General features: G+C 41.5%; 1 long non-coding RNA gene across 2 annotated transcripts; it reads left to right on the forward strand.

Moving 5' to 3' along the window:
- Positions 1-17,150: 17,150 nt before the first annotated feature.
- On the forward strand, positions 17,151-20,108 carry LOC134467483 (uncharacterized). Of its 2 annotated transcripts, none has more exons than XR_010038572.1 (4): positions 17,151-17,449; positions 18,223-18,300; positions 18,527-18,593; positions 18,881-20,108. It is a non-coding gene; the product is annotated as an uncharacterized LOC134467483 (long non-coding RNA). The 2 variants fall into 2 exon arrangements; XR_010038571.1 differs by lacking the exon at positions 17,151-17,449 and adding an exon at positions 17,605-18,026.
- Positions 20,109-22,710: the final 2,602 nt, after the last annotated feature.

Genomic DNA, 22,710 nt, shown 5'->3' on the forward strand with positions numbered 1-22,710 from the left:
AGTCAAAATCAGGATCTACGGACAAAAAAGCAGATAGCATCCAGAGCCTCAACACGTGTACCACTCACTACAAATATGTAAAAATAACCAAGTGATGCTAAAAAGACAATCATTTGTACACTCAAATGCCAGATCTCAACCAAAACAGGCATTAATTGTAAATGTACGGTGAGGTGGTTGAAGGACCCATCCGTGGTGGGCAAGAAATAACTCTTTTTCTGTCTAACTAACCAGCATGCCTGGCATGCACCACACATCACTACTTGGTCAGTGTTAATAAGCACAGCCTTGATCCAACATTTGCCACACTCTGTGCACCCATGAACTGTCTGCATCTACAACCTCTTGCGTGCACGTGTGTGTGTGTGTGTGTGTGTGTGTGTGTGAGTTCAGTTACCTGATGCTGGGCTGCAGCTGAGGGGCTTCAGCAAGAACTCTCAGTGGGCTGGAGGGCTACTGCCGCTGTTAGCAGGGAACAACAGACTAAACAGCTAGAGCCTCTACAAGCCAGAGTCCGAATCAGGATCTATGGACAAAAAAAAACACAAAAAAGGTGACGAATGAAGGATGCAGGGGACACTATACTCTAGAGACACACAGAGACAGACAGACAGAGAGAGAGAGAGAGAGAGAGAGAGAGAGAGAGAGAGAGAGAGAGAGAGAGAGAGAGAGAGAAGAGAGAGAGAGAGAGAGAGGAGAGAGAGAGAGAGAGAGAGAGAGAGAGAGAGAGAGAGAGAGAGTGTATGGGAGGGATAAGAATGCCACACATTTTGTCAGGTAAAGAAAGGTTCTTGTTCAGAGTTCAGTTCCACCCCTGGTGTGGTCATTAATAGCACACAGAGGGGAAAGTCAGGCAACAAGTCTACCAGCAATGGGGGAATACAGTGTTCATGTTATGTTCAAAACACATCTTTAATCAGTCTGTATACCTAGATTATGAGTCTTAGGTTGGTGTGTGTGTGTGTGCGTGTGTTCAGTTACCTGATGCTGGGCTGCAGATGAGGGGAGAAGGGGCTGGAGGGCTGCTGCCGCTGTTGACAGGGAACCACAGACTGGAAACAGCTAGAGCCTCTACAACCCATATTCAAAATTAGGATCTACGGACAAAAAAGCAGATAGCATCCAGAGACTCAACACGTGTACCACTCACTACAAATATGTAAAAATAACCAAGTGATGCTAAAAAGACAATCATTTGTACACTCAAATGCCAGATCTCAACCAAAACAGGCAGTAATTGTAAATGTACGGTGAGGTGGTTGAAGGACCCATCCGTGGTGGGCAAGAAATTACTCTTTTTCTGTCTAACTAACCAGCATGCCTGGCATGCACCACACATCACTACTTGGTCAGTGTTAATAAGCACAGCCTTGATCCAACATTTGCCACACTCTGTGCACCCATGAACTGTCTGCATCTACAACCTCCTGCGTGCACACGTGTGTGTGTGTGTGTGAGAGAGAGTGTGTGCGTGTGTGTGTGTGAGTTCAGTTACCTGATGCTGGGCTGCAGCTGAGGGGCTTCAGCAAGAACTCTCAGTGGGCTGGAGGGCTACTGCCGCTGTTAGCAGGGAACAACAGACTGTAAACAGCTAGAGCCTCTACAAGCCAGAGTCCGAATCAGGATCTATGGACAAAAAAAACACAAAAAAGGTGACGAATGAAGGATGCAGGGGACACTATACTCTAGACACAGAGAGAGAGAGAGAGAGAGAGAGAGAGAGAGAGAGAGAGAGAGAGAGAGAGAGAGAGAGAGAGAGAGAGAGGCAGGCAGGGATAAGAATGCCACACATTTTGTCATGTTCAGAGTTCAGTTCCACCCCTAGTGTGGTCATTAATAGCGCACAGAGGGGAAAGTCAGGCAACAAGTCTACCACCCACTGAGCTACAGCGAAGTGGTTGCTCAGCTGGTAGTCGTCGTCGGACTTGCTTTCGATTGTTTCAGTTACGGCTGTATTCTCCATATAGCTACAAAACTTGTAAATCCAGCACTCGAGACTAACTGAAGCAGCACTAGAGACGAACACATGTTGAATATTTCATGAATTACCCACCCTCTACTCGTGCCCTGGGGTTCCCCTCTTTTCCACGTTGTTTTTGTTGCAATGTTTGCTCTATATCTGGAGCCGAAAACACCAAGCGAATGAACATCCGCACTCCGTTGATTTCCATGCTGTACATGCTTGCATTTTAGCTGCCATTACCTTTGCCATTGCATGCACACGCTAATAGCCGATAGATTGCACGCATGCCGATAACGTGTCTAGTTTACAAAAACGCATGCATGGCGTCAGGTAATCGAAGGAGTGCACAGATCACGCTTCCTCGCCTTCGAGACTTGCATGTACACGGACAAAGACATGAACGCCACAAAATATATTTTTTTTTCTAAAAACGCAACGAAACCTGCTTATGCATTTCTTTCTTCTCGTAGACAATTGGTACACGAAAGCATTTCATTGCTACACCGTCAGACTTGGCTTCAGTTAGCGGTCATTAACCTTGCCCTACGCGCTTAGCTTCTTTATGCAAAAACCGAATTCGAAAAATGTTAATGCAATAGAAAATAAGCTTGGTGTAGATCTTAGCTTTAGTCTTAAAAAGGTATAAACATACAGGTGCATGGTATTACATTGGAATAACCGACATTTTACGCAGCACGCCAAACACAGCACAGTCATTGCATCCCGAATAAAATAAAATACAGAGAAGGAACTGGATAACCCAATATTTCTTTGTTTTACATTTAGGACAGACAAGCGATTTTATTTTCGAGTTCAAATGTAAGTTTTAGCTGTTATTAGCTTTGTCCATAACCACAGACCGAGTGAAGTTAGCTTGCTAATAAAACAGCAGCCTTAAGCTCACAGTGCATGCAAATGTTATTATCAAAGTCCAAAACTACTAAAAGCTTTACTACTACAACCTTACTACTAAAACTACTTACCTTACACCGAAAAACAATTGAGCGCCCACTCTTCTTTTCCAAAAATGAGGGTTAGTACTGGCTGCCAAACTGATCCAAGCGGTCTCGCGGATCCTCCATCTTGATCTTGGTAGACCGTGCGCGGCAGTGCGTGACTGAACGTAAACCACGTTGATGACGTCATACCTCACGTTTGACAGAATGCTCATAGTTTTATAGTAAACCGGCAATGTTTACTCATACATTATTTTCACCACAACGAAAACGTTGTGTCTTGATCAGAAAACGTATAAGTTTATTGTTGGGTCAGCTAAAAAATAGGCAAGTATCGGGTTTTAAGTCCTGATTGATACAATTAATGCGTTCCATTTACTGTTAGGGTTTACAGTGTGGCTGTATTTTGTTTTTTTCTGAGTGAACAAGAAATTTAAGCGGTTAAATATGTTGTTAAAAGGTCACTAATCATTGTGTCAAAGTTACATTTTATGAAAAGATATACTCAAAAATCTGCAAAACTGTGAGGGGTGTATTCACTTTCGTGATATACTGTAAGTTACTTGTGTGGGAAGGAAACTTTTACTTTTACTTTTGACACCTCTACTAACACCTGTATTGTGGTTTTGGATAAAAGTGTCAGCTAAGTGTAATGGAATGGAAATGCCTGTATTCTAAGTTCTGTGTCACTGCAATGAGATTCTGTCCTGTCCTGTAAATTAAAGACAATTGTGTTTTAAATTCCATCTCCCACACTTAATCGTTATAAAATCTATATAGGATAACATGATAAAATATAAACTATTACTACTACTACTACTACTACCACTGCTACTCCTATCATTATTGTTATGTTTGTTATTTTTATTTGGTCATGAACATTTTAATGGATATCTACCAAACTACATTTGTCCACTGTGTGAAAATGCCATACCTTCCTTTACAAAGTTACTTTGGTTTTACAGTGATTGTGCCTGAATAACTACAAATATGAATGCTACTTTTGAATTCTTTATTATTTAAACACAGTCTGTTTCTTTGAGGGAGGGTTGTGCATTTTTTTCTCCAGAATTAAAAGGGGGTCATTTACACACATATTACAAGGGAGGATCAGTCATTTTCTGCCGGGCGGGCGATATGGACCGCACAGGTTGTTTTTGTTGCGCTCAGTGAGAGCACTGAAAGAGAATGCGTCTTCTGATTCTTGCTTTGCAATTGTTTGAATTTGGTGAACTCTGGCACCTTTAAAATGAAGCTGACTGCTTTATGCCTTGACGTTAAAAACCTGGCATGGAACCATTTGGTTCACTGACAGGTTACAGACATGCATCAGTCATTACAATAAAAACATTTGTGAGGACTGATGACCATACTGCCTGTCTTTGTACGCTCAGAGGTATTCATGGTGTGGTCACACACCTGTGTATTCAAATAACACACACATACAGTAAGCCATACATCGGCAAGAGAACACTATTTTTCAGCAAGCAGACCCTCAGGCTTCCAGGCCCCTCTGAAGAGCAGATCTCATGTAAGTCAATGACTCCTGACTTTTTTAGACTTTTGCGGCCTTGTTGTTTTCTAGACTTGAGGCATTATCAAGCTATATTACTTTTCTTAAGTGGTTTAAAACATGGTGAACATTAGATTAAATCGTTTCAAAGATCAATTTTCCAACTCGAAATCAGTTTTCAATTAGGCAGGTTCAGAATCTCTGGAACAATGGCTTACATGATGGTTTTAATTCCGAATGAATGAGTCTGAATTAAATATTCCTTCGTGTTTACATTGCACTTTCATTTAATTCAGAATAAACGTCCAGAATAAACCTCCAGGAGCTCCCTGTACCACCATAATATCCAAACAACCGGCTAGCTTAGAAAATCAAGTGGTCAAATGATAATATGGAGTAACTTTCTTGTGCTACAGGTCGTGGTGCATTTGTACATCAACATATGGCAGCCACAACATTTACAATCACTTGGGCTCTTTAAAGGGACACTGTGCAGGATATGGTCAAAAAAGGTACTGCAACTATTCTGCTCATTGAAACTGGGCTGCCTATTGCCAAATTGTATCTGTACATGAAAGTTTACTAAGTAATAAACAAATATTTTCTAGTATGGTCCAAGTACAGTCATTTGTGCAGCTAAAAATGGCTATTTTTGGAAATTCAAAATGGCGGACCATGGAGAAGACCCCCCTTTTCATGTATGAAAAATGCTATTTTTCCAGTCATAATGAATACTTAGAATTTGATGCTGGTGGTAAGTATTCATGAAAAAGGTAACACTAGTGAATGGGCAGCATGAATTCTGGAAATAAACAACTAAAAATCTCACACAGTGTCCCTTTAAATTAAGCTAAAATTTTCACGTAAGAAATTGCACAGAGGTCCGGGTTTACAGTGAGTCCAATATGTATTTGATCCCTTGCTGATTTTGCCGGTTTGCCCACTAATAAAAACATGATCAGTCTATAAATTTATGATAATATGCATTCAAACATGGAGAGACAGAATATCAAAAAGAAATTCCAGAAAATAACTTAAAATAATATATCTTAATTTATTTGTTTTTAATTTAGGCAAATAAGTATTTGACCCCTCTAGCTAAAGAAGATGAAGTGCTTTGTGGCAAAGCCCTAGTTGTCTAGCACTGAGGTCAGATGCTTCTTTTAGTTGATGACAATGTTTGTGCATACAGTAGAAAAGATTTTTGCCAATTTTTCTTTGCAGATTATCTCTAAAACATGAATAGTTTGTGGCTGTAGCTTGGCAAATGGGAGGTTCAGTTCCCTCCATAGAATTACTTTATTGTTAATATTTGGAGACTGTCTAGGCCACTTCACAACTTTAATATGCTTCTTCTTGAGCCACTCTTTGGTTTGACTGTATGTTGTGTATTATTGTCATGTTGGGAGATCCAAAAATGGCCCACCTTCAGTGTAGTGGTGGAGGGAAGGACGTTTGCACTCAGGATTGCACATTACATGTCTCCCTCCATCCATTTGTTGACGATGTGAAGTTGTCCTGTGCCTTGGCCAGACAAACACCCTCAAACCATAATGATACCACTTTCATGCATGATGGTGAGGAGGGTGTTCTTGGTCATTGATCATCTTGATCATAGACAGCAGTTATTTTTCTCAAAACACATTGAATTGTGTTAATGCCAAACAGCTTGATTTTGGTTTCATCTGACTACAGCACCTCCTTATCATATCCTAAACCAGTCTGATGTCCGTTGTCAAACCCAAAGAGGCTTGAGACAAGAGGGCTTACTCACGTCATAACAGCGTAGTAGGAAATGATGGCGAGGGGAGTACGGAAATGTTATTCACTGTGGAACAGGTCATAGGACAGCGTGAATGTCTGTCAGCTGTCCTTAATTACCCCCTGCTGACCAACAGCTGCCGTTACTTGGCCACAAATTACGGAGTACGAAAATGGCATCCATCGTGGATGGATGACCAATGACCATGCGCAAGGGAGTTAATTTTCCATCCACTCGTGTCCTCAGGCAACGCCCCCGTACTACACCGTGGCCAATGCATTCCCCGCCATGAGATTGTTCTTTCTCTTGAGTTTCTTTGGTCAAACCTCAGGTGGGACTGCACAGGTTCCTTCTGAAGTAGAGGTGGATTTTAAACCTCTGTGGCATTAAGTGCTACCAGTAGTTTTCTCAGTGATTTTGGTCCCAGTAGCTTTGATATCATTGCCTAGTTCATCCCGTACAGGTCTAGGGTGCTTTCTTTCTGTTCTCATGATTATCAAATCCCTACAAAAGGTCAAATATTGTATAGAACCCCAGACAGGCTGATGGATAGACATTTTATCTTCCTCACATTTTGGAAGAAATGCATCAACAGTTGGGTCATTAATACCCAGTCTCTTTCTTGTGGTCTTGCAGCCCATTTAATCTTTGTTCAGGTCTAAAATCTTGTCCCTGATATCATTTGACCACTCTTTGGTCTTTCCCATGCTGATGAGGTTGGAGTGTGACTGATTCACTCATACTATGGACTGATTCTGCTGATTCAATGTGTCTTTTATGCATGTTAGTATGTACAGGTGTTTTTAATTCAGATGACAAGTTGATCGGAAGTGCCCATCTGGTCTGTGGGCCCAGAACTGTTATCAGTTGGCAGGGGATCAAATACTTATTTTGCTCGATGAAATGGAAATAAATTAATATATATTCTCTGAAATTAATTTCTAGATTTTCTTTTTGATATTCTTTCTCTCCATATTAGAATACATATTATCATAACATCTATTGACTGATCATGTCTTTGTTAGTATGCAAACCAACAAAATCAGCAAGGGATCAAATACATATTGGACTCACTGTATTTTTGCCTGGAAGTGCATTGCTGGGTCTTCCGTCATCATGTGCCCAGCAAGCATGCATGGAACAACCAAAATTGTTGTTGAATATTGTTGTTGAAATAAGTTGAATTGCGAATAAACTAAATTCAGATTCGGCAAGTGTTTACATGATGTTTTTAAAGCATAATTAAGTTTTATTCAGAATTAAATTGAGTTCATTTGGAATTAAATGAGCCATTTAACCGAGGCCAATACAAGGGTGTGGTGGTAAAACCAGACTGGTACATAAGAGCTTCCTAATGGTTTTAGTTGTGGGAATTCAACCAGTGTTAGTCATGTTTTTTACCCTTGTGCTTTTTATTCATTTTTGGCACGTTATTTAACTCGTTTGTTGAATCATTCCTTTAAAATGTGGGAACATGCAGCAGGCAGGAATAAGCTGTGGGGCCAATTTTGACCATTGGGCTGTGGGACCAATTTACTGTGGGAACATACGTAAGGCAAGGCAAAGCAAGGCAAGGCAAGGCAAGTTCATTTGTATAGCGCATTTCATACACAGGTGCAACTCAATGTGCTTCACAAGATTAACAAATGCAAAAAAAGAAAGGAAACATGGAAGAAAGAAGGAATTATATAAGAGTCAAAGAACATTTGAAACATTAATATAAAACATAAGGTAAAATGATAATAATAATAATAAAAAATAAATAAATAAATAAACATAAAAAAATTAAAAATAAGAATTTGAGCTAGGGGAAAGCATCTGAGAACGGCTTTGTCTTGAGACTAGATTTAAAGCTATCAATAGTGGGTGCATTTTTTACGTCATCTGGAAGCTGGTTCCAAAGCTTTGAAGCATAGAAGCTAAAGGCTGCCTCTCCACACTTTGTTTTGACTTTTGGAATCACCAGCAGATTCTTCTACGTTGACCTTAGTGACCTGGTTGGTGCATACAGCTGAAACATATCCAGTAGATATATGGGTCCCATTCCATTTAATGATTTAAACACAAGTAGCATTGCCTTAATCAATTCTGTAGCTTACTGGGAGTCAATGCAGCGATCTTAAAATTGGAGTAATGTGGTCGAACTTCCTTGTTTTTGTAAGAACCCTTGCTGCTGCATTTTGTACAAGTTGAAGCTGTTTGATGGTCTTTTTGGGGAGACCTGTAAAAGGACTGTTACAGTAATTGAAGGCATGTATTAGGCATGAAGGCATGTATTAGCTTCTCCAGATCATGTGTAGACATAAGGCCCCTAAATTTAGAGACGTTTTTTATGTGATAAAATGCAGACTTAGTAATAGCTTTCATGTGACTGTTGAAGTTTAGGTCACTGTCAATGAGGACCCCAAGATTTTTAACTGTATCCCTTGCTTTCAGTCCCTTCGTTTCAAGGATAGTAGCAATCTTTTGTCTCTCCTCTCTTTTCCCAAATATAATTACTTCAGTTTTATCTGTGTTCAGCTGGAGGAAATTGTGAGACATCCATTTGTTAATTTGGTCCATGCAATGATAGAGTGATTCAAGGGGGGTGTAGTCATTGGGGGACATAGATAAGTAGAGTTGGGGATCATCCGCATAGCTATGGTAATTTATGGAGTTATTCTCCATAATGTGTCCCAGTGGCAGCATATACAGATTGTACAGTAGTGGTCCTAGAACGTAGAGCTGACTCCCTTTGGGAATGTTGTGATATTGTTTATTTTTATTTTAATGTGCACATTACTGAGAAACCGTCTAATTTGACTAATTTGCTCTATCCAGACTAATCCCAGAGCCATGGAAGCCAATACTTCCTTTGGTAATAATACCACGATCATGAACACAACCGAAGACTTTGATCCCTATTGTATCAAGCTGCTCGTGGGTCCTGTGATCTGGGCTGTCTTCAGTGTCCCCTGTGCATGTGTTGGTGTGCCTGCCAGCGTGTGGCTCCTGTGGGTGCTCATTCAGAGACAGTGCAGTGGCACTGGTTCATCCAACAACGTCTACATGCTCAGCCTCACTGTCATGGACCTGACTTACAATGTCTTCAAACTTCCAGATGTACTCAATGTCTTAGTCTGGTATGACCGGCAATTCTATGACATTGCCTTTGGCCTTGAAGGTGTCATCTTTTTTGGGCGTCCTCTGTTCATGGCCTGTATTTGTTTGGACTGCTACATGGCTGTGGTTCACCCCATGAAGTATATAATGATCAGCCAGTCCAGATACAGACTAGTTGTCTGTGCTCTTTGCTGGGCATTAACTCCGTTGCTTTGCTATTTGTTATTTAATGGTTTCTGGACAGACACGGCTTTCTGCTACTATATTCCATGTATCTTGCCCATTGCTATTATCATCTTTTGTGATATTGCCATCCTCCACACTCTGAGAAAGCCAGATCCTTCTGGAAGGAGCGACATCCACCCACAGAAGCAGAGGGCCCTGCAGACCATCACCAACAGCTTCATCATGACCCTAGTGTCCTATCTCCCCACGGTGCTTGTTCAAATGGTAAGGGATGTAATTCCCCTTAGTATGCAGGAAGTATTTTGCTATTTCAATATGATCTCTTTGATTTCCATCATGCTTGGAAGCACCATCCTACCCTTGCTTTACCTGGACAATCTGGGGTGTTTCGGTAACCTTAAGGCTTGTGATTGTATCTGAACTGAGGCTAAGACAACTAAACAACTTCTCTGTCTAGTATTAGATATATAACTATATATTTTCCCTCACTTTGCAATTATTTTGTATTATTACTATTTCTTAAATCTCATGCTTTGTTGTATTTTACTTTTTCTGTTCACTGTAGAACACTTGTGTCCTATTTGGTATTTATAGATGTGTTATATAAATAATCAGTGAGAATAATCGTAAAGAAGGGAAGATAATGTGTATGACTATTTATCATTGTTTATCATGGTAGATGTTTATCTATTTTCTACATTTTCATGTATTGGTATTTGTGCATACCATGTTGTGTGTTTCTGTGCTACATTTCCTTACCACACCCGCAATCATTTTTAGGGGCTTTTATGCCTTTATTTTGTAGGGTAGTGTGAGACTAGCCTGATTATCATCGACGTTCAAATCTCTTCGAGACTTGATCTGACCAAGAGCATAACAATGAACATTTCCCAAACCGCATGGTTGACCCGCCTCCCTTGGTTTGCTTATGGTTGTTTGCTTACCGACAAAGTGGCAGGCGTTCCCATATTTTCGGGAACTCAGAAAGTACTTGCATTGCTGTTGACCTCAGGGGCGTAGGCAGAAAGAATAAAACAGGTGGGCCCAGAAAAAATCGGACGGGCCCAACCCGAAAGCGTGTAGGTAGAAATTATAATACAGCGCCCAAAAATGATACTTTGAAATTGAAATCGTAGAAATCACAGCAGATGAACCAGACTTTTGACAAAATTATTAATTATCGCTCAGTGATATGCCATTAATTATAGTTCAATGAGGCAACAGTTGACTGTCGAGTGTGAATGGGGCGGGCCTGGATGTCAAGTGGGCGGGCCCAGGCCCAGCCCTGGCTACACCTATGGTTGACCTGGGCTGCGTTTCCCAAAAACTCTTAGTAGTACTTAGTAGTACTTAAGCCTAAGTAGTACTTCAGTATGAGGGGCCACCTAGGCAATATATCACATCACAAAACTTTTATGCATAAAATAATTTAATAGGCGTACATACAATATTTTTCCTTGTACACACAATTGAAATGCTTGTGCTAAGTACATGTGCGAGGTAAAATAGAGTATGTATAAACTTTTTGAGTTGATATGAGACCTATTTCTGATGTATTACCTAGGTGGCCCCTCATACTTAAAGGGCAACTCCTGCCAATTTCAATGTGCTGTTGTATTGCTCACGCTACCCTTGACTTGTCAGTACCCGGTGACGGCGCAGTTTTTGGCCCAGCCCTTTCCGAGATATGAGCTATTCTAATGGGGGCAACTTTTGTTTACATTTTTTTAAAAATGAGCATAGGCCTACTCCAAATATTTTCCCAAAAGTATCGCTGTTTGCTAGCTGTGTGCTGATGTTGCATAACCTTTTGGATGTTTTTGGGAATAAATAAAAATGATTTTTTGAAATGTAAACAAAAGTTGCCCCCATTAGAATAGCTCATATCTTGGAAAGGACTGAGCCAAAAAATGTGGCGTCACCGGGTACTGGTGTACTACTACTCTTAAGTAGCACTTAAGAGTTTTTGGGAAATGCAGCACTAAAAGTTTATGCATACAATAATTTGATAGGCCTACATATAATGTTTTGTTCTGGTACATAAAAATGATTGCGCTAAGTATAGCGATGTATTGCCTAATGGGCCCCTCATACTTAGGGACTGTACGTTATTTACCGGGGGGGGAGGGCTGGTGCGCTGGAAGTCCGGTCAAAAAAAAAAAGCATGCCCCCCCCCTCCACCTCAATTTTTTTCCCCATGGCCCTCCCCCCATTTCAATTTTGTTTTCCCATGGCCCTCCCCCTACAGGTAAAAAATAATTATGTAAAATTGGTAGATGAACAACCATCATGAGAACAGTCAGAGTATAGCCTACATCAAGGGCGGTTGTCTGCACTAGGCCTATTATGTGCTATCGATATCAGTGGATACCTAAGCCGCTAGAATCTACCTCTGCGGCTGCATGGGATGCCTTTTAATTCCACGGTCACCAAGACAAATTGCCTTCACTATTTTGTTTTACGTGTTAAGTAATAATAATAATAATAAAAAAAAAAAAACTTCCATTTCAATACCAATGTCCGAGTTGTTACTACTGTAAACTACAAAGTGGAGAGAGTTTCCCCACCGCAGCTTCAATATTTCCCTGCTCGACAAGCAGCGCCTTTCACAAGGTACGTTTTACATGTTCAGCACAGTAGCGAAGCCAGGGACGCAGGAACTGGTTTTGACCAGGGGGTGATGTGAAAAAAAAATCTGTTTTTTAGATGCAATTTCCTGCGTTCTAATCAATTTTAGGGTGAGGAATGGCGAATCACATCTGAATAACTTCCTCATGTTTTATGTAGCCTAAACAAGGATGGCTAGATTTAACTTTTTTTTTCTTTAACATCTCACTTTGACATTATTAAGTTCTTCTTGCGGAAGTGAAACGCGCACCTGATGTGGAGGTGAGGGCGCGTTCACGAGCAAATCGCGCTGCCTTGACAGTTTGTCTCTTCAGCATGGGCAGTGTGCAATGTGTGAAATTAGAAGAAATGCTTTGACGATGCGATGCACTCGTAAGAGGTGACCGGGCTTTCAAATAATTTAGATTTTCTTGCAATTGCGACTGTGGATCAGGTGCATCTCGATCAGGACCCCTGTCCTGTCTCCCAGACCGCGCATAAAAGCACGCACGCACGCACGCATAGCTCTACATTCCCGAATGCAATACACTCTGACGGCCAAAGAGTTCGGGATGTGATCGGAGCAAGAAGTAGGCTAAGCGCCAAAGCAGCTCGAGCCATTGCTGGCTATTGATACAGGGAGAGTGAGAAAGCCACCTTTAGTTTGCATTTAACGTAGGCCATTAAGACGCATTAATAGGTGGTGCTATGGTGGTCAAATCAGCAGCAAGAGGCAAAAGGAACAAATTGCCAAAACAGAACCAGTACAACATTCCAAAACATCCAACAATAGCACAGCCATTACACACCGCGGCAATTCAACTTTGACAACTGTGATGATAGACAAGCCAGGCACACCATCGGCTGTGCTCTCCTTCAGATTCACCCCATAGCCAACTCCGAGGCTAGGCTAGACTACTTCACCAGCAACAGGCAAGACCTAGCATACCAATACACGCTTCTACGAATCCAATCTCCACAGCAAGAAACAAAAGTACCTGACACGATGCACAACTTTGGTGACATTCCCTTCTCCCGTCACGCTTTAAATGTACATAATTCCTCGGTCCGTTTTTGTTCACCAAAGTGATGAGACTTCTCTTCACAACAAGTTAGCTCCTCCAATGGTTTCAAGACCTTATGATGCATGGCCAACACATCGCCGTTAATACCACTTTTATTACTACTGTACCTTGACACCACAAGCTAACAAAACAAACTCGCGTCACTGCACCGTTCTACCAAAGTACGTCTAGGCCTAGGTACTGTTCTTTCCGGTCTGGTTGGGGTCTAAAAGTTATTTGAACACAGATGTAAAGCACACGGCGGTGCCAATAAATAAAATCATGGCTTACCAGAGGCTGTGACCACCAGTTGACTACAACACCTCTCCAAAATTCCTCTGGAAATGCCCATCCACTTCGTTGTCAAAACTTCCCAAACTGTTTAGCTCATATAGTTCAACTCAGCTAGTTTGATATTTGCTCACGGGCATTTTCTATGATGCTCAATGTTCCTCCGTAGCACTAGCAATCCTACAGTGAAAGAGAGTCAGCGCGGGCAATCTACAGTTAGTTAGTCTACAGATAGTTTTTTGACTACAGATACACGCTTCAGTGCTATATGCACCGGGACCGTGCATCGCAAAGCGATGTGTTTCAGAGCATGTTTTATTATTGTTTAAAAAAATAAATAAAAATAAAATAAAATAAATTCGTTTTTTTTCCCATGGCCCTCCCCCTAACTCCGATTTTTTTTGCCATGGCCCTCCCCTCCACCTCATTTTTTTTCATCATGGCCCTCCCCCCCCTACGCACCAGCCCTCCCCCCCCGGTAAATTACGAACAGTCCCTTAAAGTTAAGTACAACTTAAGACTTTTTGGGAAACGCAGCCCTGGCTAGTTGCAACGCTGAAAGTATGCATAACCTATTATTATTAGTGGGAATAAATTAAGACGTTTAATTTTTTATTTTATTTATTTATTTATTTTTTTACGCCTGCCCCATTACAATCACCAGGATCTCGGAAAAGGCTGAAGAAAAAAAAATTCTCAGGTACTGACAAGTCCAGGGTAGTGTGAGCATTACAACTGCATGTTGAAATTGACTGAAGTTACCCTTTAACAGTTCTTACATAAAGCCACTTTATTCATACAATAATTTTGCCTGTGATGTGAATATGAATGTTACACTGAATTCTTTGCTTGATGTAAACATATCTAGTAGTGTTTAAATACTGTTGCTATCCCTTAGTTTGTAAAGGGTGTCTGATAGTAATGGTTGTAGAGGAACTCATTGTTCTGAAGAAGTATATTAAACAAAGTGTATGAACTGAAATACATTTTAATGTTTGTGAAGCTTCAGAGCCAGGCTCAGTCTGATGTCTGTAGGACCAGCTCTCTAAGAATTTGCACTGTAAAAATGACAACTTGAAATTTTTCAGTTTACAGGGATTGTGAGTCCACCAATCACTAATAAATACCAGTTAGATCTTACACTTCACCCAAGTATGTACTGTAATATAAGGTGACCATTTTTACGACCTGTTTTACGACGTCTGTTACTCCAGATTTCACTCCAGACATCGAACAGCAAATTAACTGTATTGCTGTAGCCTAATGTCGGGGAAATCTGTGTGCAATTCGTGTTAACTGCGGTTTATATCCCAGTCTACCTGAGGTACATTAACTGACTGTATGAAAGTTATAGTCAAGTCGCCTAACTTCGGTCGATATCTGTGGCCGCCATGTTACTCCAGATTTCACTCCAGATATCGCACAGCAAATTAACTATATTGCTGTAGCCTAACTGCGGTTTATATCCCAGGCAGTCTACCTGAGGTACATTAACTGACTGTATGAAAGTTATAGTCAAGTCGCCTAATTCTGCCCGTCCCCCAATTCCGCCCGCCTATTTATCAGTGATGGACCATCATAGACAGTGATTGAAGTCAGGAACGGGTATCGATATTATACGGAGTTTGTATGCTTACAATTTGAAACTGTGATGACATAAACAGCGTTGTAATGAAGAGTGTCGTAACAGCAGCATGAAAGACATGGAACTTTTATTTCACGACTACATTCTGGCTTCAAACTCACCCTGGCCGCTTCCCCTTTTCACTTTAGGACCAAAATGATTCACCCGTTTCCACTGGTGTTGGGGGATGGGGTCAATTACCTGCAATGAGATGAGACCAATTTAGCCAAACCAAGTGGGATTACCTGTGAATGTCAAGTCTTGAAATGTGTGTCTCTCTCTTGCTATCATTTGACTCTGAAGAAGGTGTAGCAACCCCGAAATGTTGGTCGCGTGTGTGCACAAAATAAAGTGTGCTCCAGCTTCTCCTTTCCAGTGATGTCTGTCCAACTGTGATGCACCTGCAAGCTGTGATGCTCCAGCCCAGAAAAATGCTCAAAACCCACCTAGAAATTCAAAATCCAATTCTATTGATTTCTATGGCTAACATTGGGCAGGTTTTTCTGCTGTAAAAGTATAATAACTTTTCTCTCCACTTTATTCCTAACCAAGGACGGCCAGGAGTGGGCATTTGAAGCAGAAGCAGTGTTAACTTAAGACACAGGAAAGGCAAATGGCATGATACAGATGAGGAGATGCAAATGAATTAATGTTATATGACAATTTAATTATCAACTGCAAGGTAACATTACATTTAACTCAAGGCTACTGTAGGTTACATAGGATACTCAAATACAGTTTACCCAAGATAGATAGACAGAGAGAGAGAAAGAGAGAGGGAGAGAAAGACAGAGTTTTGGAGCCCTTCAGAGGTAGGAAGTGACTCCCAGATGAATCTCTGAAGTGAGATTACTGTATATCACGAAAGTGAGTACACCCCTCACAGTTTTTGAAGTTTGTGAGTATATCTTTTTATTGGAAACATTACAGAAGTGTCACTTTGACACAATGATTAGTGACCCTTTAAGAACATATTTAACTGCTTAAATTTCTTGTTCACTCAGAAAAAAACTAAATACAGCCATTAATGTTTGAACATGTACTCACAAAAGTGAGTACACCCCAGATTCAAATCCGGTAGAGAAGGGGCTGTGTTGTCTCGAATCATCTCGAATCGTCTCGAAATGAAACAGGATTAAAAGGAGGTCATCAGTGTGCGTTTCAACCTTTCTTTGAATTGAACTTTCACATTTTGAGTGTGCACCTGGCTGAAATAGATTGGTGTGAGATTTGAATGCAATCCTATGGAGAATATCATGATCTGCTTCCGTAGTCACAGTGCATGTTGACATGCATGTTTCTTTAAGGTGTATTTCAGATTGCCAATGTTGACAGCATCCATGCATCCCCAAACCATGTCAGTCACACTACCATGCTTGGCTATTGAGAGGATACACTTCCTTGTAAAAATCACTTGTTTACCACAACACATGCTTGACACCATCTAAAGCAAATTTGTTTATCTTGGTCTCAAGATAGATGAACAGACCAAGGATATGGATCACTGAAACCATGTCGTGTGATCTGAAGAGACCAAGATTAACAAATTTACTTTAGATTGTGTCAAGCATGTATGGTGGTAAACAGGTGAGTTTTACACAAAAAAGTGTATCCTCTCAGTAGCCAAGCGTGGTAGTGGTAGTACAGAATGGAGTTTCTAGCTCTTGCTTTGAGGGAGCTGCAGTCATTCAAAGCAAATGAGCCAACACAAAGCTGCGTAAAACAGGACCTGCCTACTTCTCTTCTAAGGCTTGTCTTTCAGGGCAGGGATGTCACAGAGCCACTCCAGTGGTGCCCATGTAATCAGCAGGGTCTGGGGATCATGTGGAATACCATTGATCATATGACATATATGGAAGTGTAGGCAAAAACAGCACAATTCCTGAGGGATTCTTTCACAATAAAGTGGTTTAGTTTGAGTGGAGTTGTACAACTTGTGGTTGAAATACAGTAAAAAAAAGTTGTGTAATAAATTGATAATAATGCACATAAAATGTGTTCAAATCCCTGTATAGCAGTGCTAGGTGTGTTCCCGAGGGTCTAAGCTTTCCAATGATATATAATGTTCCTTGCACACTAAGAAATGCTGGGTTGTTTTGTCAACCCAAGTGCTGAATAACAGCTGTTGGGTAAACGTGTTGGGTTATTCTAATGCAGTGTTGGGTTACTCTAACTCAATATTGGTACAGTGGGGAACATCTATGCTACTCTACTGATTGGGTTATTAGTTAGGTTACACAATAACCCAACTCACTGGTTTATTGTACCCAACACTGTGTTGCCCTGCTACGTTTGAAATCAGAGTTCCCTGCAGATAACGTTCTTTCTGCCTGCCCGCCCTGGAAGAAGTGAACTGACCGGAGTCTTCAACAAAAATGAAGGTTTGTAATGTGTTTTTACTGTTTTGTCTCCAGCTAACTTTAGTTAGGCCTAACTGCCTAAAGCTGATAGATGTGTGATAGCCATTCGTTCATCCAACGCATTCCTTATCTTCCATTCGATCGATCTATGAAGTATGAACCCATTGAATAAGAAGACCGTTGCCCAAGGTAGTCTCTACACAAACCTAAACCGTTGGTTACTCTCAATTACCTAAACCAATGGAAATGGAGTCAACTAATCTAATCATAAGAAACATTGGAATGAATCTCGTCTCGAAACCAGATGGGATGAATTTTAATTTCACGAAACTCGCCTGTAACTTCAATCTGTGTCCAACCGTCTTTTGGTTTCCACGGTAACTCTCGACACAAATAACTGGCCGCAGTGCCGCCGCTCTGAAGTTGGTCTCTCGGCGGGCCAATATTATCAACTCTCTGCCGCGAGTTCGCGTGGAATAAGTAGCACAAATCAGCACAAGTTAGAGAAATTAATAATAACAACAACGGAAAATACGGACGTGCCGTGTATCCCTATTCAGTTGTACTAATGCCGCTGGCATCTGCAGCTCTGCTCAAGGTAGGCTAGTTCATGGCTGGTGCAGCTAGTCTGTGTGGTTTTAGAACTAGCTTTTCAGATAAGCCTGGACGTCCGCGAAGTGGGCTTCGATATACAGACATGTCAGGACGGTTAACACAGTATGTCAGCGAGCATGGTATAGCTACTACCTCTGGTTTAACAACAATGTGGCTTTCTATTTGCTATATGATTGCAGCTATGAAAAAATGGAAGGAGACGTCCAGGACTGAACAGAGCTGTCACCTGTCACAGTGCAGTGCACCGACTGACTGACGTGAGTAGTGGGCCTTATTTATAGTTTTCGGTGTGGGCAGGCCAAAGCGAATACGGTGCTTTTCAAAGAAAAATAATGTATTGACATTGGTGTAAGGCAATGACAGACCTCCTGGGTGTAATGTGATGAGCATAGCCTACTTAAAAATATATTTTGCTGCAACTAAATGGATGCAGCCTATTATTCAGTTAGAATAATTTCAAATGTGTTTCTCACCATTTTTTAGGCTATTTGCTTGGATGTTGCTGAAAGAAAGGAGGCATTCTTCATTGTGCAGCACTAGCCTACTGTGGGTAAGTCACTGTTTTGTCCGTGTTGCAATAGTTTGGCTACCACTAGTGCATCCTTATAGCCTACACTTAAGCCCTGACCAAATTGAGTTTCATTGCTAGTGATTTGACCTCATTCAATTGGATCCTCATATCAGAAGCATTTTTTTTTCTGATATTTGTTTTTAATAGCCAACACTTTCTTATTTAGCCATTTATTTCACAGATGGTCTGACCTGTGTCTTGCAATGTCATCATCATTTTATAATTTTGTAACTAAATGTTGCATGTGTGTTTTTCTTTTCATTCAGAGGCCGAGAGAGTTTTGACGAGGCTTCTGTACCCAGGAGGCGGAGGCAGCAATGCCAGCTTCAATGCGCACAGTCCTTTAAAAGGGACACCCAGCTAAGATTTTATTGCAAATTCTACACAGAATGCACTGCTCTTCACATTTGGTTTTGGAAACACTGTGTATTATTGTAAGTGTACACCAGGGGTGGGGAACCTTTTTCATTTGAAGGGCCACTTCAAATTACTCTGAGGGCCGTGAAAGTCCTCCGAGGGCCGTACAATTAACACAAACTAGGATTTCCCCCTGCACTCTAGGCCTATATGGAATGCAGCCACCTTAAAACAGACCTTAACTTCTATATGTCCCCTGAATATAACTTTCATTGTATTGCAAATGTTTCTTTTACAAAATATGCCATATTTCATATGAAGCTGCATAATATTAAAATTGTCTCAGGGGCCGCAAACGGCCCTCCAGACATAGGTTCCCCACCCCTGGTTTACACCAGCAAATTCATGGTGACACTACAATGACCTCAGCTATTTGGTTGTTTCTAGTGTTTAGGTACTGTCACAAAGCAGTCTTACAAACACATTTATTTATCTCTGTATCAACATTGAGGTTCTCATATAACCTTTCCCCATTCTATTCCCAAGTAAAAATGTGCTCATAGAAACAACTTGAAGGCATAATGCCCTTCACTTTCAACATGGGTCTTCTTTGTAAACTTTGAAAGTGTATATTGAAAAAGTAGGCTGTATTATTTCTCTATATTAGTAAATAATGAGTTTTCCATAATGTGCAATGCTTGAAAGTGTTTCCCAGTGTGTTGTTACAATTTTTCCATTTTTTGTGTCCATGTTTTTGAATAATATCCCTTCCTGCCTTTTTTGACTGTATGATAACATGTCTGTTATATTGCTCTATTTTATATTTAAATGCAATCATCTTTGTTGTGTGAAAAGTGTGAAAACAAAATGGGACAATAAAATCAATGTATTGCACAAACTGGTGTGCTTATTTTGCACAGCCTGTGTCACATATAATAAGTGATACATTTATTGGGTAAATTTAACTTCATAATTAAGTAATTTAAACAGAATATTGGGGCTGTATAACCCATATATAGGATATGATGTAATAACCCAACAATAAAGTACATTCAATATAACGGTTTGGTTAGAAATAACCCCACATTTGAGTTAATTGTTTTACTCAACCTGTTGGGTTGAAATTTATAACCCAATTCATTGTATAAATACAACCCAATGCGAGGTTGGTCCAATAGTTACCCAGCACGGTAGTAAGAATTGGGTTATTTTCAACCCATCATTTCTAAGGGTGTGGGTTTATTACACCACCTGGATTATAAACAATTGCGGAATGAAGATCAAGTTGAAGTTCAAAGTCATTCGGGTCGCCACCGGGTCGCCTTACAGTCAAGGGGTTTTAATGTAGGCTAAAAAAAATCAACAAAGACATTAATGTAGTCAGGAGGGCTACATTGTTGCCACAAGCAATGTATGCAAGCCTATGTGCTGACAAATGAAATAACTGTATTTATTATTATTGGGCTACTATTGCTCCTATTCATTACTAACGAGTGCGCTGCCTTGCGCATTTGATGTTACGGCAATTCTATGGCTGGAGTTACGTTCATCACGTTAGCGCTTAGCTTACACATGCTATTTGAACGGTGAATGACCGTCAGACGGCGGAATCGTAAAATAGGCTATAAATAGATCTAGCGACCGCATATTTAGATACTACAATGTTGATTTATCCCTTCGATTCTCAATATCTACATACATAAGTGTCAGAATAAAGAGTATGATAAGGTAGTAGCTTGGGTAGTAGCCATGTTGGTTTTCAGGTTTCCGGTTGACAGGGAGGTGGTGCACAGCACTTTGGGTGCAAGGCAGCACAAGTCAGCATCTGATTCTGCCCTCAAATATCCCCGTGACGCCCACAAATGCAGTCAACTGCCAAGGGATGAAATAAAGCAATTTTTCGTTTCGATCCACACTTCATGACTCGATGTCCAGTTAGCTCACTGGAAGGACAACTGCCTTTCCTGTTTCGAACGGACCCGATCTCACCTCTCTATTCTGTCTGTCTCTCTCTCTGGTTCCCTTTCTCTCTCTCTCTGCTCCACTGCTTCTCTTTTATTTTCATCTGCTGCCACACCTACACGCTCAGTCTTTGCTCCTGTTAACGAGCACTAATTATTTCAATCACCTGCCACGCTGCTTTCGGCTCTATCTGTCTCTGCTCTGATTGTTTCCACCTGTGTCTGTTCATTCCCTCTCATTACCATCCAGCTGTATCTCCCTCTTGATTTCTCTGTGTACATAGTCTTGTCTTTTCAATTTGTCATCGTCAGGGGTGGCATTCTCCAAAGCGTCTTTGTTAACGATTGTAGCAACGTCCTTCGTAAGAGCGACTCAAATCTCTCTCAACAGTGACGCTCGCCACTAAATCCTAAATAAAGGGAATGGTGTTACGTCTTAAGACGGTCTTAAGACGGTTAGCAACGACAAGAATCGAGAAACGGACCCCTGATCATCTGCATGTCCTGTGTGTGTTTGTCTGCTTGCTTTCAGTCTTGACCACCTGTCTGTTTCTCATAATCTGATCCTGATACTGTGCACAAACGGAACCCGGTACCTGAACCCATGCCTGTTTTCCTAAACCCGCCTTGCTGACTCCCTGTGATTGACCTGGACCTGTCTGATTTTCCCGGCCCTCCTGCCCCGGCCCTCCTGCCCCGGCCCTCCTGCCCCGGCCCTCCTGCCCCGGCCCTCCTGCCCCGGCCCTCCTGCCCCGGCCCTCCTGCCCCGGCCCTCCTGCCCCGGCCCTCCTGCCCCGGCCCTCCTGCCCCGGCCCTCCTGCCCCGGCCCTCCTGCCCTGTTTTGTTCTGACTACTATTCTGCCTGCCCCCGTCTTTACCTCTGCCTGCTCCTATGGGTCACCTAAGTCTCCACCCCTTCCGGGCGGCTCGTGGGACTGGGAGAGCCAAAACTTTTGACTGTGTGGTAATGGACTGATCAAAGCTATTTTCCGATCTACGTCGCATTCCCCCCGTCGATCACACATATGCTGTACCTCAGAATTAATGATAACCAATGGTGTGCTTGTTGATCTCACTTGACAAGCGAGTTTTGAGTTGTGTGCGTGCAAAAATATGTAATTATTTAGACTACACAACAGAAGTCGCATGTCCGACGTGCAGCCACTTCAGCCGCAGAGCAGCGGTAGGGTTGGCTGTGCCTCGGTTCACGTCAAATATGCGAGGCGCACGTTGTAGTCTCTAACACAGTTTTGCACAAGAGCTAAAATAACGTTTCTTGCAGGTCTTGCGAAATCCAAACCTTTGTAAATTCACTGCTATCATATGTGAAATCCGGAGCACATGCCAAATGGGATGAGGATTTTGCTTGACTCGCTCCATGAACTCTCATTCAAAATTTTGAGAGCTCCAGCCCCACGGATCGGAAGTAGAAGGGCATGACTTAGGTGCCCCATTGTGTGTGTTCCTCCTGGACTTCCACCACCTCCAGGCACGAATTGAGCATTGGGAGGTTGGGAGTGGCCCAGATTATAATTTAGCCGACCGCTACAAGTGTGATGCCAGCCCATGTCTAATGTGACAGACTCTGAGGGATCGAGAGAGTCGCTGGAAGCTCAAATAATGTGAGATGACAATCTGACCAATCAGTATGTATACAATGTACCAGACGTCAATACGGTGGCGGTACGGTGGCTGATAGTGAAATAGTCCAGCCCTCTCTCTACAGATAATTTTCATGTGGCCTTTCAGTATCATTCCCCTTTTTGGATATCCAAGCT

The sequence above is a fragment of the Engraulis encrasicolus genome, chromosome 17 (assembly GCF_034702125.1).
Source record: "Engraulis encrasicolus isolate BLACKSEA-1 chromosome 17, IST_EnEncr_1.0, whole genome shotgun sequence".
NCBI classification, from domain to species: Eukaryota; Metazoa; Chordata; class Actinopteri; order Clupeiformes; family Engraulidae; genus Engraulis; species Engraulis encrasicolus.